The sequence below is a fragment of the Adiantum capillus-veneris genome, chromosome 6 (genome assembly GCF_014529385.1).
Source record: "Adiantum capillus-veneris isolate H3 chromosome 6, ASM1452938v2, whole genome shotgun sequence".
NCBI lineage: Eukaryota > Viridiplantae > Streptophyta > Polypodiopsida > Polypodiales > Pteridaceae > Adiantum > Adiantum capillus-veneris.
The window spans coordinates 95,155,371-95,173,665 of NC_140936.1; positions in this window are offsets into that span (position 1 = coordinate 95,155,371).

Here is an 18,295-nt window from a genome sequence, read left to right on the forward strand (position 1 = left end):
TCCAAACTCCCCACCATGAAGAGAGAGTACCTAGGAAGCCTCCTTGTGAGACTTCCAAAAGAGGCCTCTCTCCGATTCGAGAAGAAGAAGAGGATCCGTATGAAGGGCTCAAAAATACACTACTTGACGACACATCTCCTTCCCAAAGGAGAACTCAAGAGCCCACACCGAAGAAATGAGGCAATGCTGGTCTACGGGCAAACGGTGAAGCTCCACGAACATGGAAATCTTTAAGAGCTTCCATCATGAAGCAGTTTTTGGCTACCGATGCCAAAGACAAAGTACTTACCGACGAATGGCGAAGCTTGAAGCTCTCTCCCTACGAATCTATTCATAAATATTTAGACAAGTTTTGGGACTTACATCTCAAAGCCACTGTCTTCAAAAATATGGATTTTGGAGAGCAAAAACAACAATTTTATGCCGGCTTAACTAAAAATATGGCGGAGTATGTCAACTCCCAAAGTCCACGCACCATATCTGCGGTCATACACCATACCATGGTAGCTTCACAAATCAGTTTCCAAACAGGGGTTAAGAAAAATCTTCAGCCCATGGAGAACAAGGACTGTAACAATGAGCCTAAGGGGAAGGACAATGTCCAAAAGTCTCCTAAAGGCAACGCCAACAACAACAAAGCTAAGGAGAAGGGAGTTTATAAAGGAAAGAATAAACTTTATCCTGAAGAGCTTGTGCGTTATCGTAAAGATAACCATTGTTTCAAGTGTGGGGAGCAAGGGCATGCTTATCGTGCTTGCCCCACAAGAACACACGAAATGAGCCTCCTAGAGCTACCTTGGTCGAAATCCAAGAAGAGGAAGCTCACCTCAAAGGATCTGATCCTCTATGCCACGCTTGTGGAAAGGTAAGAGAACATGATGCTTTTATTCTCTTTGACCTGGTTCTACTCACAATTTCATATCCACAGAGTTGGCCACCAAGCTACGCATCCAAGCCTATGAGATGGGAGATGTCCTATCTGCCGATGGTGCTTTCAAGGAGCAAGAAGCTTCAGTCACTCACTTAATTGGGAAATTGAGGCTCCATGTCCAAAGCTATGTGGACAAAGAGGACTTCTTTATCTCTCCTCTCAAGCACGAGGATATAATCCTAGGGGCACCATGGTTTGATCGCATGGCTGCCAATGTTAAATTCCTTATAAGGAAAATCTAATTTAGGTTCAGGGAAAAAGATATGTACATAGATACTAAGGATTTGGGTAACACCATACCCATTGTACAAAAGCAAGCTTTCAATAAGTCAATAAAGAGCTCTATTTCCGTGTACATGATTTTTGTTAAAGATCCTCAAAATGAACTTAATGCTTTAGCAAAAGAAAATATAAATAATCACAAGGAATTAGAGTTATCCAATTTTCTCAAGGAATTTCAAGATGTTTTTATTGACGATATCAGTTGTGAACTACCTCCTAAACGAGGCAATGATGACCATGCAATTGAACTTCTTCCAGGAAGTTCACCGCCTAATAAACCTCCTTATAGAGTTTCTCAAGCTCAACAAGAGGAAATTATGCGGCAAGTGCATGAGTTAGTTGAGAAGGGCATGGTTAGGGCTAGCTCATCTCAATTTTGTTCACCCGTGCTATTAGTGCAAAAGAAAGGCGGCACATATCATATGTGTGTCGACTATAGAGCACTAATTAGGATCACTATCAAAAATAGGTTTCCCCTTCCACACGTAGAAGACCTATTTGATAAGCTGCAAGGGTCGACCTACTTCAGTAGGATTGACCTAAAAAGTGGCTTCCATCAAATAAGGATAGTTGATCAAGACATTGTAAAGACCGCATTTTGCACTATGTTCACTCTTTACAAATACATTGTCATGCCTTTTGGCTTGACCAATGCACCAGCCACATTTAATCGCTTGATGGGGAAGCTATTCAGGCCTCATCGAACCTTTACTGGAGTGTTCTTTGATGATATTATCGTCTACTCTAATTCATTAGACGAACACAAGCGACACCTCCAAGTAATATTTCAAGTCTTACGAGAGAATAAACTTTATATTATAATCGAAAGAAAAGTGAGTTTTTCTTACAAGAGATTCAGTATTTAGGTCATATTATCTCTCAAGATAGCATCCAAATGGATTTATAAAACCTAGAGGTAATAAAAGGATGGCCTAATCCAAGGAATCTTCATGAACTAAGAAGCTTTATAGGTATGTGTGTATACCGTAGACGCTTCATAGAAAAGTTCTCACAAATCATGGGACCATTACATGACCTAAAAAAGAAAAACTTTAGGTATACATGGTCTTTCAAGGAGAACAATGCTTTTGAAATGCTTATTTCTCAACCTATGCTTACACTGCCGGACCTCTCAAAGGCGTTTGAGGTCCAATGTGACGCTTGTGGTGATTGTCTTGGAGTTTTTTTGCTCCAAGAAGGGCACACCATAGCCTATGAAAGTCGAAGGCTCGACCCTGTTGAGAAAGCTTTATGCATATATGAAAAGGAACTCCTCGTAGTTCTACATGCCTTAGACTCATTGAAGCACTATTTATCGAGGACTCCTTTCATTTTGTGGATGGACCACCAAAGCCTTAAGTACTTCATGACGTAGACCAAGTTATCCGACAAACAAATGAGGTGGGCAAATTTCCTTTTGCAATTTTATTTTCATATTGCTCACATTGCTGGCAAGCATAATCAAGTAGCCGATGCACTCTCAAGACGGCTGAGAGTGAATGCGGTTTCCATAGCAACTCACAATGATCTATCTTCTATGATAGATGAGTACGCTATTGATCCTGAATTTAGAGATGTGATTTCAGCCCTTGCACTAGGGAAGAAAGAGGAACCATTTACTTTACAAGATGGTTATCTTCTCTATAGCAATAGACTATGTGTTACTAACTCACTACGTGAGAAAGTAATGTATGAATCTCATGCTCCTCCTTATGCGGGACATAGAGGGATTCAATCTACCCTAAATGGGATTGAAACATATTTCTATTGGCCTGCCATGAAAGCAAACATACAAGAGTATGTTTCTAAATGTGTGGTATTCCAAAAGACGAAGTTTGATAGAGGGAATATGGGAATACATACGATAGTAGACAGGTTCAACAAACAGGCTTATTTTATACATGTCAAAAAGACTATCAAAGCCCATCAAATGGAAACCCTCTTCATATCACAAATCTTCAAGTACCATGGCTTGCCAATGCCCATAAAGTCAGATAGAGATCCTAGAATGACCAGTAATTTCTGGAAGGGTTTCTTTGAGAATTTAGGGACAAGGTTAAACTTCTCTTCGACCTATCACCCACAAACGTATGGCCAGAGTGAAATAGCTAACCTAACAATTTTTGATCTACTAAAAGTCTACGTAACAGAAGTAGATCAAAGGTCTCAATGGGAGAAGTACTTACCCTTAGTGGAGTATGCCTACAATAACACTGTACATACTTCCACGGGAAAAGAACCTTTCAAGGTAATTGAGGGAAGATCCAAAAGTCCCTTGCTACTTAAGGTACACGGGAAGATATTCACTGCGGATGAGTATACCCGAGACCTACAAGAATCTTTCCAAAAAATTAAAGATTCTATCTCTATTTCACAGCAAAGGTAAAAGGTTGCTGCTAATAAGAACAAAAGAGCCCAAGCCTTTAAAGAAAATGATTGGGTCTTGCTTAAATTTCCCAAGGCTTGATTAAGGCACACGACGGGCAAGAATCCTATGGGACACCAAAAGTACTATGCTAAGTTAGCAAAAAGGTTCTATAGTCCCTTCCAAATTCTTAGACCAATCCATGAGATGGCCTATCAACTTAAGTTTCCCAGTCATTGGCTCATACACAATGCTTTCCATGTGATCCTACTAAAGCCTTACAAAGGAGAGCCACCTCAAGAACCAACTATTGAAGACCCACCGGAGATCAAGGACCAAGAAGAGGTGCTGCAGTCTGAGTCCATTCTTCGACATGAAGACAAGGTATTCAGAGGCGGTAAGATTATCCGACGGTATCTTATTAAGTTTAAGAACTATCCTTTTGAAGAGCTAGATGGATGCAAGGCATACAATTAAAGGATAACCTAAACCTTGTCAATGCTTACAATGCTTCCCTAGAGTAAGCAAATGTACAAATGTTTAAAATGAACAAATTTTTTGTCTTATAAGACTCTCTTTTTCTTTATTGTGCACAAATGTTAAGTAGTATGGATGCATAGAATCAAGTTTGCAGAGACGACGTCTTCCAAACACCAAGTAGAGCTTGTCACTCTACTATGGAAGATTGATAGGACTAATGTGCAGACATGCTTGCGGAAGCTTAGGCTCTCAAGTGCCAAATGGATTAGTCATCCATTCTGGAATGATGTCGTAGGGTAACATAGGGATCCTCTACCCGCTAGAAAAAGGACTAATGTATAGGTTTTATCTTCTCTACCCCATAGTCGAGGACGACTATGATTTCAAGAGAGAGGTAATGTCTCCTAAATGATTTTCTCATGTTAAACTGATCATTTAACATGGGGAAGTACTAGGGGAGAAAAAGCTAGAATATTGGTTAAGCTGGTAGACCGGCCACAGTAGGGATCCAAAGGGGGGGGCATCTGCAAAAGACCAATGTGCAACAATGGGCTTCAAAGACCCTAAGGTTCAGCCCATTAAGACTTCCAAAATGCTAAGGTTCCAAAATCCAAAGGTTGTGTCCAATGGTCAAGCTTAGGGTAAATCAGATGCTTGTGGGAAGACTCAAAAGTCTTCCCACATCCCTATCTTGATGGGGGCGAGCCCTTTTAGTAGGGGATGAGAGAGAAACACACACACACACACACACACACACACACACACACACACACTCACTCTAGCAAGCTCCCTTTACACAAAGGGAATAGGGGACACATGTCAGCTCCCTAGCCCAGTTGCCCCCAAGGTGCGTTCAATTCCTATTGGATGGCCATAGAGGTGGACCAATTAGAATTAGGCTAGAGGACATTTAGTTTAATTCATTTAAACACACTTACTAAAAGAACCAATAGGAATTAAGCTCTCTGGAAGACTATTGGACAGTCTCCCAAGGGGTCCAATGATCATTTAGCAACCCAATGGCTTGCCTGATTCCTATTGGCCAGAAGACTAAGGGGTCCAATGAGAGTTTAATTGTATTATTTAATTACCTAAAGCTCTCATAGAAGGGGAAAGTGGGACACATGTCTCAAGACTATCACTTATGCTTCTTAATTATCATTAGCTAAGCTTTGCAAGGTCCAATGGGGTGCCAACATGAGTAAAATGCAAGAGGGGTCAACCAAGAGAGAGGGGGGGCTGATTTTGGCAAGGCAATATCACACACACACTCACACAATCTCATGTGTGAAGCAAAGAAGACTCTCTCCTTCTCAAGCTTTAATAAAAAGCTCATCATCTACTCCAAGCTTGTGAGAAGGGAGGCCTACACCAACAACTCTTGGCTTTGTGATGCAAATCCAACCAAGAGTCAAGCTCCAATGCATGCTCATCTCCTCTACCATGCTAATTACTAAGATATGCTAAGCTTTTATGAGTGATTATGTGAGGAGATATACTTCTTTGTCGTAAGACTACTCCTTCTTCCTCTCAATCTACTCTCATACCCCACTAGCTCTCACCATCTTCGAAGGTGTGTGAGGTCTTGGGTCTGAGACCGTGAGGGAATTGATGTTGTGTTTTATAAGTGTGTGCATGGTGCTTGAAGCTTCCATCTTCATTGCACCGACAAGTTATTGAAGGAACACAAAGTATTGTATTGTAAAATGTCACCCTTGATGGGGGAAACCTACAATACAAAGCCTTTTGGTGGTGGTGGGGGGGGGGGGGGGGGGGGGGGGGGGGCTCCATGAAAATCCGGTCCTCAACTGTTGTCAATAGCTTAATTTCTCTCTCTTTTTGAAGTATTGTTCATGCCTATCTAACTAGGTGTTATGGTTTTTGTTGTTGTCTCCATCCAAGCACTCTTGCTATGCTCATTAGGAATCTATTCAAATGAAATGCTCACTATGTTTATGCTATTTTCCGCTACACACAAGTTACTAGGCCATTAAATGTTACATAAATTGTATATTTTGTGTATAAACCCCGAGGAGGGATATCTCTCAGGTCTGTTAAAAAATTGCAAAACCCAAGAAGCACGCAACATCTCATATACATGTGGAAGTTTCCCATTGGAGAACGGTTTTAACCTTCTTTGGATCCATTGAAATTCCATTCTCAGAAATGAGATAGCCCAAAAACTCCACCTCCATTTGGCGGAAAAAACATTTTTCTAATTTTGCATACAAGCCTGCCTTTTGTAAAGATCAATACAAACATGATGCTTGTGTTCTTCTTGATTTCTTGAAAATATCAAAATATCATCTAGGTATATTACCACAAAATCATCTGGATACTATCATTCATCAAGTGTTGAAGACTTTTGGAGAATTTGTAAGTTTAAAATTGCATGACAACATACTCAAAGTGGCCATACCTGGTTCGAAAGATTGTTTTCCATTCATCTCTTTCCTTTATTCATACAAGGTTATAAGTGCCGCAAAGATGAATACCTTAGCTTTTTCAAGCCTCTCTAGGAGTTCACGAATTAATGGTAGACGATAGTGATTCTGAATTGTAATCTTCTTCAAGCCTCTACAGTCCACACACATGCATAGCGACCCATTCTTTTTCTTCAAAAATAGTATTGGTGCCTGTGTTGGTGACTTTGAATGCCGTATAAATCCCTTGGCTAGGTTTTCATCAACGTACTTCTAAAGGTCTATAAGCTCATCTTGGGATATCTTGTATATTGGTCAAAGGGTGGTTGAGTCCCTTCCTGTAGTTCAATGCCACAATCATAAGGTCGATGCTCGGAAAGCATGTCGGAATTCTTCTTTTCAAATATATCCTTGTAATGATGATACTGAGGTGGTAACACTTCCATGTTCCTTTCTGTGGAGGAGTCAACTGGTATTGCATAAATCAAGAATGACAAGTTTCTTTTGGCTACACGCATGAAGACCCTAGCTCCAACAGAGTGGTTTGACATGCTTGGTTTTGTCATGTTGTGGTCATCTTTTCTCAACCCTTTGACACCTCCAATTAACAAATACATTGTGTAACTCGATCTAGGATAGGCTAATAATGACTGGATTTGATGGGTAGTGTATGACATTGAAAGCTATCTTAGAGACCTACTCATTTATTGTCACCTCCAATGGTTGGGTTTCATACCTGATGTCTCTTGAAGGAAGTGGGTGGTCATCAATCACCTTCACATATATTGAGGTTGGTTTTTACACAAGCATTAAACCATGTTGTTTACAAATTCTTCATCAATGAAACAATCAGTAGTGCCACTATCCAATAGAGCTCTCACCTCCATTTTGTCTTTTGTTATGCAAATCCTTATTGGTATGGTGAAAGTGGATGTTGCATCAGCGGGTAGGAAGAGACCTTGTTGAGTCTTGGTGTGCACATGGTCCAATTGCACGATCTCTATTGAGGTTGGACATCCATGTTTCCCGAACTTGATAGAGTTGTAATGCTCTATATCTTAGGTTTCCTTTTGCTTGGACATATTTGAGCAATATGTCTAAGTACCCCACAATACATGCATAGCCCATTTATTCTTCTTTGTTGTTTCTCTTGTGGTGAAAGAAGTTTGAACCTTGTTGCATCAATCTACATGGGTTCAAGGTTGATTTCTCGGTTCTTTAAACCTTCTTCAGTAGATGATATTCTTGTGAAGGTAGTGGGAGGGTTACCTCTAGCCTCTTCTCTTGTCATCTTTCAAAGAGCCTATTATCGCACTCCATGTCTTGGGACATGAATTCACTTTGGGTTTGAACCTTTGGCATGGTAAGCAAGAGATATTTTACATCATCTCTTAGACCCCACCAAAATTGGCTAATGAAATAATCCTCATGCCAGGTTAAATCACATGTGAATTGCCTAAATTCAAATGCATAGACCGGTGCAAAGTGAGGGTGCTATCGTAACTTGCAAATCTTGGCTTTGGAAACTCTTGCCCTATCTACATCCCCCAAGGTTACTGAAAACTCTCTTACAAAGGCCTCAAAGTCACATAGTAGAGGTGAGTTCCTCTCAAGTAGGGGTGCAAACCAAGGGAGGGATGAGCCTAAGAGGAGCGTGCCAATGAGACCAACCTAAGAAGCACCAGCAGGGTAGCGCTCAGGTTGCATGCGTATGAACAACTTCACTTGTTGGAGGAAGCCTCTAAACTTTGATCGTGTCCCATCAATGTTTTTAGGTAGGTTGTGACCTTGAGCTCCCTTCTATTTTGGAATAGATTTATCGAAGGCATGGTTTGATTATGGCCATGGATAGCTTCACATAGCTCTTGGATCTAGCGGTGCAATTCTTGCACCATTGGCGGACTTAAGGAATGTGGTTGTTCTGCTGATAATTGTGTGTTGCTCTCATGTAGCTCTTGAATTAGTTGCTTCAATTTTTTCAAGTTGGATACTACACCTTCCAATATAGACTCCATGTCTTGGCAAGATTAAGGGATGAGAGTCTTACCAAACTGTTATGAGCATGTCTCAAGCTAGAGAGAGAGAGAGAGAGAGAGAGAGAGAGAGAGAGAGAGAGAGAGAGAGATAGAGAGAGAGAGAGAGAGAGAGAGAGAGGAGGCACTCACAACATACAAGAGCTTGAAACTTGATTGCAACACTTAATCTTGATTACAAGACTTAATACTTGATTAAGATAAATTTATCATAAAACTTGGATTACAAATCTTGACTTACAAGACAAGACTTGATTACAAGAATAAGACTTGATAACAAGGCAAGAGCTAGAAGAGGAGTTACCTCGCAGGAGCCTCACAATTGGTGTTGGCAAGACTGAGGGGCTTAAGGAAGTTAAGAATTGTTCTAGGTTCTTCCTCAAGCTTAAGGAGGTTAAGAATCTTCTAGGTTTTTCTTCAAGCTTAAGGAGGTTAAGAACCTTCTAAGTTCTTCTCAAGCTTCTAGAACTTTCTAGGAACTTTTAGATTCTTCTTCAAGCTTCTAGAACTTTCTAAAACCTTCTAGACTTTCTAGAACTATTCTAAGAGCTCGCATCTGTGACATCTTGGAATTTCTCATATGATGTTCAAAGTTCTCTTTTTCCTCTCTCTCTCTCTCTCTCTCTCTCTCTCTCTCATTCTCATTTGTGCATGTTTTCAAAAAGTGATGAATGGCATGCGACACTCAATTAACCTATTGTGAAACCATCTTGTATGCATTCTCAAATCCAAGAACCCCCCCTCTCTTGCAATTGTTCATATGCGGTTAAAAGTTTTGTTCTTCTTCCTCTTCTTCTTCTTCTCCCTCTCAGGAGATCTTAGGTCAGTCGCCTCATTAGAGAGGATATGATTGAGTTGGATGGAGTTATGTTGATCTAGAGATGGCCTAGACTTCGTGGACAACCATTTCACATGCATCATATGCACAGGAGGATACACGATAGGAAATACCTCCATAGTTTCTCACCATGATCGAGGTGGACACCATACAACTGAGACCTATGACGCAATTTATAGGATGAGCATCCCCCTCTGTGCACACGCACGCGCGTGCACACACACACACACTTTGTATTTCCCCTCCTTAAACAATCCTCTTTAGTCCTATTTTGGCATGCTAATGCATGCCTTTGAGGAGAAGGAGAAAGGCAAAAAAAAAATTGTGTTTGCCTTATTTTAAGAGTGGTATGGGTCCCTTCAATTGAGGAAACATGTGACCTTTTTTTGGCTTTCTAAAATAAGCCTTAACGAAGAAGGAAGATAGGCGTACTTCTATTAGGGCCATCCAAGTGCACAATCAAGATTATACTTTGACATTGTGCTCTACAAAAGCCTCAGGGTGGGTCACATTTGGTGTGTTGGATAGCGAATGCAGAGGGTGGTGGTGCACATCCAAAATTAATGCACTACATTCACATGGTGGCTGTCACATAGGAATGCACTATCATGGCATGTAATGGAGATCTAGGTGCCAACTCATGTGTGCTACAGACTACATGACTCGAATGCGTATCTCAGCTTGCAGTGGTGCGTATAGACTCAACAGCCTCATACCCCCTTCTATGTTTACAAATTGGACCTCTCTCCTTATTTTGTCACTATGTTAGAATGCCTTGACTCCCTTCCCACCCGAAGCTTCTGGCATCTACCTAGGCTACATTTTGTTTTGCAAGAAAACCATACCCAAGCATAAGAAACTATATCAAGCTTGCTTACCTCAACCTCTTCAGCATAAGAAGCATAAGAAACTGTATCAAGCTTGCTTTACCTCATCCTCTCCAACAATTTCCTCTAGGGCCAAGTTCCATCGGCGGCGGGAGGCTTACCCCCTCTTCAAGCCTTGGTATGGATTCAAACAATGTTGCAGGGGGCATTCCCAAGAGTTTTAACAATTGCACTAGCCTTTTCACTCTTCAAGTTTCATCTAACTAACTCTCGGGTCCCATACCCCAATTTCTCGACCAACTTCAAATTAACATCATGCTTCAAAGTTTGAGGTCCCCACCCCGCCGTCTCAAACGGCGGATCTGATGGTGAACATGGTGGCCACTAGATCTATAGCGGAAGCAAACAAAGTGGTTCAGGGTTCATATAGCGGACGATCTCTCATCACAAAGTGAGTCGAGTTCGAGCCTGCTAGCAACGAGATCTAGCTCCACCTCACAGGGGAAGCGTGATTAACCTATCTAGTGATCCTAAGACCCACCTTCCAAGAGGAGAGAAATCCCGAGTGCCTTTTTCCCCATGTTTCAGAGGCACGTACACTTGAGACTTCGCCGCTCTAGGGGCAATGAGTAATACTAGTGTCGATTTAAGCACTATGGGGACGGAGAGTTCCCAACCAATCGGGACTACCCTTCTCATAGGCTTTGGCAACCTGAGCCAAGCCCCCACTTTCCACCCCCACACTCACACTTCTTTGTGTGTCCTAATTACTACCACGAGGTTCTTGATTAAATTCCGATTCACAAGGTTCGTTAAAACAGCCCTTCAATCAGTATTGCAAAGCGGCACCAAGACAGTAACTCTAGTAAAAATTCTACTCAACTTATTCATTTAAATTCCAATGTTCTGGAGGTACAACATCCCCCCCTCCATCGAGAGTTTACTCCTCCCGTTGTCGCCTAGCTGCCCATACAACTAGGTATGTCCACCGCATAGAAAGCACGACATGGACATTCCCACTGCATAGAAAGCAAGACGTGGATTCCCACCGCTTAACCAGTAGACGTGGGTATCCACCGCTTAACCAGCAGACATGGGTTCGAGAGTCCTGAACCAGGAACTCTGCCCCCTGTGATCAGGAGGGGATTCGGACTAGTATCAACATTGGAAATAGAAATGAACAGGCCGAGCTAAATTTTCCTAGCAGACATTCTTTCCTATTTCAAACAGTATATCCATCAACCATTCTTTCCTACTTAAAATTTAATATACAATTGAATTCAAATGTCGAAGTTTCTGTTGGATTTCTCCAGCATGTTTAGGGATATGTTCTTTCCTAACTTATCGTATGCAATGTTAAATTAAACAACTTGAATAAAAATGTGACCTACCTCCTCCATTTCCTCGTCAATGGCCCGTGAGATGGCCGGTACTTGGTCGTCCGTGGGAGCTTTTCCTGTCCCATTCACGTTGCTTGTTCCCGCCTCGCGGTCGTGGGAACCACCGAAGCGAGTTCTCTTTACCGGGGGTGAATTAGTAGAGAGGTGAATTAGACATGCTCAGTCACCTTCCTAAAGTAAGTAGAGAAATGCAGAATCGTCATATGCATAGGTGAGAGGATATTTCTTAGTGGATTAATCACAGATTAATTTTTCTTAATTACATCCTAATCTATGAATAAATTGATCCAACTTAGTTACTCCAATATTGTGTGGTAATAGAATGAAATTGACCAAATCCACATCATTATCCGCTTGACAATTAATTACTATGCTGACTAGCGGGAGATTTCTTCTTACTAATCATGCATTAATCTATGACTAGGAGAGATTAATGGCTTTCATATTAACTATTGGATGATGATTATGTAATAGAATAATGATATGGAGAATTAAAGAGCAACTATTAAGAAATATAGCTATGATTAAGCATAATAGTTGAGGAATTAAGAGAATGATGGAGAGATTTGCAGCAAAACATATATTAAATCGATATTACCGTGATTAGGGGCTCAAATCTACTCGAAATTCTGATCCAATGGAGTTCTCAAGATGAGAATCGGGCAGCACTTCCCTCCTTTGCTTCTTCTCCAAAAACTATGTGTGCCGGCAGCACCTCCCCAAGTTGTGCGTGCCAGTGTGTGTGTGTGTGTGTGTGTACTGAGTGGGTGTGTGAGCATGTGTGTGTGTGTGTGTGTGTGTGTGTGTGAGAGAGAGAGAGAGAGAGAGAGAGAGCACACTCTTAAATAGGCCTCTCCATGCTGAAAATTGACCCATGCTGCTATAAGCATCTGAATGAGCACTCACTTCATGCATGGCAAGTCTAGTTACATACCTACCAAGTGTCCAGTTAGCTAGTCTAACTGACTCTCACACTCTCTCTCAAGCATGGAAAGTCTCCCACAACTCCCAAAAGAAGAGAGGGCGCTGCCTAGCTGCTAAAGCAGGCTCTGAGTGGCTTGGGACCTGTTCCCACACAGCCTCGAGCTCCGGTGCCTCCCCGCACAATCTTAGGAAATTTTGATTTTAGGCTAAAACAGGCCATACGAATCGGAATGTTATGCCGTAAATTGCTATACTAAGATCTAAGTAAGGTGTATCTGTCCGAGTACCTGCCATATTTAGCAACCCCCGGGGTCTGAAATTGCATTTTTTCAAATTTGGGGTACGGGTGCAGTTTTTCGAGACGGTCAAAACTAAACGGGTCGGGTGACCAAAAACTTGCTATTTTTGGAAAATTTTCACGAAAATTATTTTAATTCACTTTTGAAAGCTTTATAACATTCTAAACATCATGGCACCGACAGATTTTGGAAAACTACTAAAAATAGCAAATTTTTTCATTATGTTCATTCCATGGTACAAGGGTGCTCTTTTAGTTCGGGGTCAGAGACCTTACAACCTCCCCAACTGAAGAATTTGAGATGTCCTCATCTCAATAATGCATCTGGATAAACTCTATGCTAACTACTTAGGTACATATATCCTTTGTCTAAAGTAAAGACATCCTTTGATAATGGAATAGTCTTTAGCTTTATGCGTCTTATTCTGCTGAACTTTGATGAGATCCTGGTGCTTGAATTATTGCTCACTAGGATTAGCAGTTGCAGCATACAGAGCTGCTCTCTCATCAGCTTCGTCACCCACAGTTGGTTGTCTCACTGCGGCATTAGTGAAAGCTCCGCTTCCTTGTCCTATGTTTCCTCTTCCTCGGCCTCCTCTTCCGTTTGGTTGACCTCGCCCGTTGACTTTCAGAGGTACATTATTAGCACCGGTTGTTTGGGAAATCCTTTTTGGACATCGGCTTTTGTAATGTCCATACTCCTGGCACTCAAAACATCTTATATTGGGAAACTTGGTAGCTGCTGTAGTAGCTACTACAGGACGATGGTCGTATGCAAGGTTGATTGGTCTGTTACTCCAGTTGTCTGTCTTGGCCCTCTTTGACAAATAGCATTGACTATCTTGGGTAGTCCTCTGAATCTCTTTAGCTAACGGTTCGGCCCTTAGCAAGGCATCTTGCAGAGTTACTGGCCTGAGAGCTTCTAGTCGGTTGTTCAAGGGGTCGATGAGTCCTTGGCAGAACCGTGCTACTTGTTGTTCCAATGTCATCCTAGGAGCATATCTCCGAAGTGTGACAAACTTCAAGTAGTATTCTTTGACGGAAGAAGTCAGCTGTCGAAGTGAGAAAAACTCGTTCATCTTCAAGGCTTTGTGAACGGGTGGTAAGTATCGCTCCATCACAGCAGCCTTGATGTCTTTCCATGACTGGGAAGATCCCTTGATATCCAAGTCCCTGCAATGTTGTTTCCACCAGATCTTGGCATCGCCAGATAAACGGAACATCGCAAGCATGGTTTGGTTCTCGGGTTGAGTTCCCGCAGCTTCGAAATAGTCGTCCATTGCTTCCATCCATAATTCTGCATCTCTCTCCACATTAACCCCTTCGCCTTTAAAGGTTGGAGGCTGAGCTTGCTTAAGGAGAAGCTTCTTCTCCTGAACGGCGGTATATAGCGCAGTAGACGGTACCTATCCAATGGTATAAAACTCATTACTATAGCACTCTTCTCAAATGAACCTAGGCTTTTCCATACTCAAGAAGAAATTTAACTTTTTGGGCTTAACATTTAACCAGCCTACTTAATCTGTACAGCTATCACAAAGGATTTAACCCTTCAACCATTAGTTTAAATTCCATTGAATACATCCAAAATGGTCCGATAAATAATGGTAAAAACTTTACTCGAGAGCCTTGATCCATACTTATAACTTTATGTACATCAACAGGCTACCTGCCCGCAGCACAAGTCGCACCAACGACTTCTGAAAAAAACATCATGTGGAACCCACTGAATCCCAACAAGCTCAACGAGTAAAACTCTTTAACATCACTGACGAGACAATCCACTAGACAAATCCAATGTCATTATTCTGGGAAACATCATGCTCAAGCTTTGAGTACGAGCTATCCTACTATCCCTTATTTTTCAAAAATTTCAAACATCATTTTCCAGTTTGTAAACCTATCGCTCTGATACCAGGTGTGAGGTCCCCACCCTGCCGTTTCAAACGGCGGATCTGATCGTAAACCTGGTGGCCACTAGATCTATAGCAGAAGCAAACAAAGTGGTTCAGGGTTCATCTAGCGGACAATCTCTCATCACAAAGTGAGTCGAGTTCGAGCCTGTTAGCAACGAGAGCAGACGTGGATTCAAGAGCCCTTAACCAGGAACTCTGCCCCCTGTGATCATGAGGGGGTTCGGACTAGTATCAACATTGGAAATAGAAATGAACAGGCCGAGCTAAATTTTCCCTACCAGACATTCTTTCCTATTTCAAACAGTATATCCATCAACCATTCTTTCCTACTTAGAATTTAATATACAATTGAATTCAAATGCCGAGGTTTCGGTCGGATTTCTCCAACATGTTCAGGGATATGTTCTTTCCTAACTTATCGTATGCAATGTCAAATTAAACAACTTGAATGAAAATGTGACCTACCTCCTTCATTTCCTCGTCAATGGCCCGTGAGATGGCCGGTACTTGGTCGTCCATGGGAGCTTTTCCTTTCCCATTCACGTTGCTTGTTCCCGCCTCGCGGTCGTGGGTACCACCGAAGCGAGTTCTCTTTACCGGGGGCATTTTATACTCACTAATTAATTGACAAACTTGGAGAAAAAGAACTAATGTCTGATAGTACCATAACAATCAAGATGACATATTAGAATCACTAAACAATTCATTCTATACGAGATGGTTAGGTTTCCTTCAAGACATAGTATTTTATGGATAGTACCTTACATGTTCTATGGGAACTGACTCTAAAATTTAAATACTTGGCCTAGGTAATTAAGAATATCATATTTTTACTAATTAAATTACTAGAGAGGTGAATTAAACATGCTCAATCACCTTCCTAAAGTAAGTAGAGAAATGCAGAATCATCATATGCATAGGTGAGAGGATATTTCCTTCCTAGTGGATTAATGACGGATTAATTTTCTTTAATTACATCCTAATATATGAATAAATTGAATCCAACTTAGTTACTCCAATATTGTGTGGTAATAGAATGAAATTGACCAAATCCACATCATTACCGGCTTGACAATTAATTACTATGCTGACTAGCGGGAGATTTCTTCTTACTAATCATGCATTAATCTATGATTAGGAGAGATTAATGGCTTACATAATTAACTATTGGATGATGATTATGTAATAGAATAATGATATGGAGAATTAGAGAGTAGCTATTAAGAAATATAGCTATGATTAAGCATAATAGTTGAGGAATTAAGAGAATGATCGAGAGATTTGCAGCAAAACATATATTAAATTGATATTACCGTGATTAGGGGCTGAAATCTACTGGAAATTTTGATCCAATGGAGTTCTCAAGACGAGAATCGGGCAGCACTTCCCTCCTTTGCTTCTTCTCCAAAAACTATGTGTGCCGGTAGCACCTCCCCAAGGTGTGCGTGCAAGTGTGTGTGTGTGTGTGTACTGAGTGGGTGTGTGAGCATGTGTGTGTGTGTGTGTGTGTGTGTGTGTGTGTGTGTGAGAGCACACTCTTAAATAGGCCTCTCCATGCTGAAAATCGACCCATGCTGCTATAAGCATCTGAATGAGCACTCACTTTATGCATGGCAAGTCTAGTTACATGCCTACCAAGTGTCCAGTTAGCTAGTTTAACTGGCTCTCACACTCTCTCTCAAGCATGGAAAGTATTCCACAACTCCCAAAAGAAGAGAGGGCGCCCCCTAGCTGCTAAAGCAGGCTCTGAGTGGCCTGGGACCGGTTCCCACACAACCTCGAGCCCCGATGCCTCCCCGCACAATCTTAGGAAATTTTGGGTTTAGGCTAAAACGGGCCATACGAGTTGGAATTTTATGTCGTAAATTGTTATACTAAGCTCTAACTAAGGTGTATCTGTCCCAGTACCTGCCATATTTAACAGCCCTCGGGGTCCGAAATTGCATTTTTTTCAAATTCGGGGTACGGGTGCAGTTTTTCGAGACGGTCAAAACTAAACGGATCGAGTGACCAAAAACTTGCTATTTTTGGAAATTTTTCACGAAAATTATTTTAATTCACTTTTGGAAGATTTATAACATTCTAAACATCATGGCACCGACAGATTTTGAAAAACTGCTAAAAATAGTAACTTTTTCCATTATGTTCATTCCATGGTACAAGGGTGCTCTTTTAGCTCGGGGTCAGAGACCTTACACAAAGAAATAGGATCATAGATGTGATCATAGTGGCGCTATACCCAGCGTACTAGGATTTCTCTTCCTCCACTCAAACGAGCTATCTGATCTTGTACCCATCAAGCTAGGTTCTCTAGTCCAACTTTGAATATTATCATTATGAGAAAATAGGCTTCCAAGCCCTATCCCATCTTCCTTGACCAGGTACAAGAAACTTCAGGTTCTCAAATTGGAGAAAATTTAGTTCACTAGAGATGAAATCTCGTCAAAGGTAGGAAGCTTAACGTGTCTAATAGGCCTATGGCTGAATGAAAACAACCTCATTGGTGGTATCCCTCATAGATTAGCTAATTGCACTAGCCCTGTTGACATTGTGACGGCCTTGTGATGGTTTTAATGCAACTTTCTACACCCATCCTGATAGAATTCAATAATTTAACTCCCTCAACAATTGCATGGAGCTCATTCATCTCTTGAGCTATCTATCGAGCCCCTTTATTCTCTTAGAGATGATGAAGCTAGAGCATATTTAGATAATTAGCTTGTCCCTCAATTATCTCTTGGGGTTCAAGATATCTCTCTCAACTTTGGAATCACTTCAAGTATACTTTCAATTAAGCTTAGCAACCAATCAGATAGATGCCTAATTCCACCAGAGCTTGGACAATTTCAAGGTTTGCAACTCTTGCATCTTACTGGCAATCAATTCTCAGGTACAATTCCATGGGACTTTATAACCAATTACAATGCTCTGTAGTTTTTGAGCCTATCATACAATGAACTCGAGTAAGTTGGGAAGGCTCTTTGTATTGTAGCATTTATATCTTCATTTCAACTTTCTCGACAACACAATTCTAGATTTGGGAGGTTTAAGTTTTCAATTAGACATAATGTGTCTTTCAATCAACTAAATGCCTCCATGCCAAACAACCTTGCTAATGTATTGAAAAATGTATACTCTCTTAAGGCAATTTTCTACATTGGTTAGGAGACTTAGAGATGGGTTAGGAAATGGATTTGTCTCAAAATCACTTTATGGCAAGAATACCACTGACCCCTGGTAATTGTGAGGCCCTTATATCAATCTGTCTTCTGGCAACGATCTTGTTGGAGTTTTACGATGATAGCTAGACAATGCTTCATTTTTTTGCTCATTGGACCTTTTGAACAATAGTCTTACAGGGTTCTACGTTCAACTTTAAAGTACTTACAATCTCAAGGGAGCAATCCATCTTTTTAAGGGGTATAGCTTAGATGCAAGTAGATTCCAAGGAAACGCGGGATTGTGCCGCCTAATCAGACATAAGCCATGCATGTCACAACACCATCAAGGTTAGAAGAGAACCATTATGATCAATTTTGTCTCATTATGAGTATTAACAACCATGTCACTTGAAATTT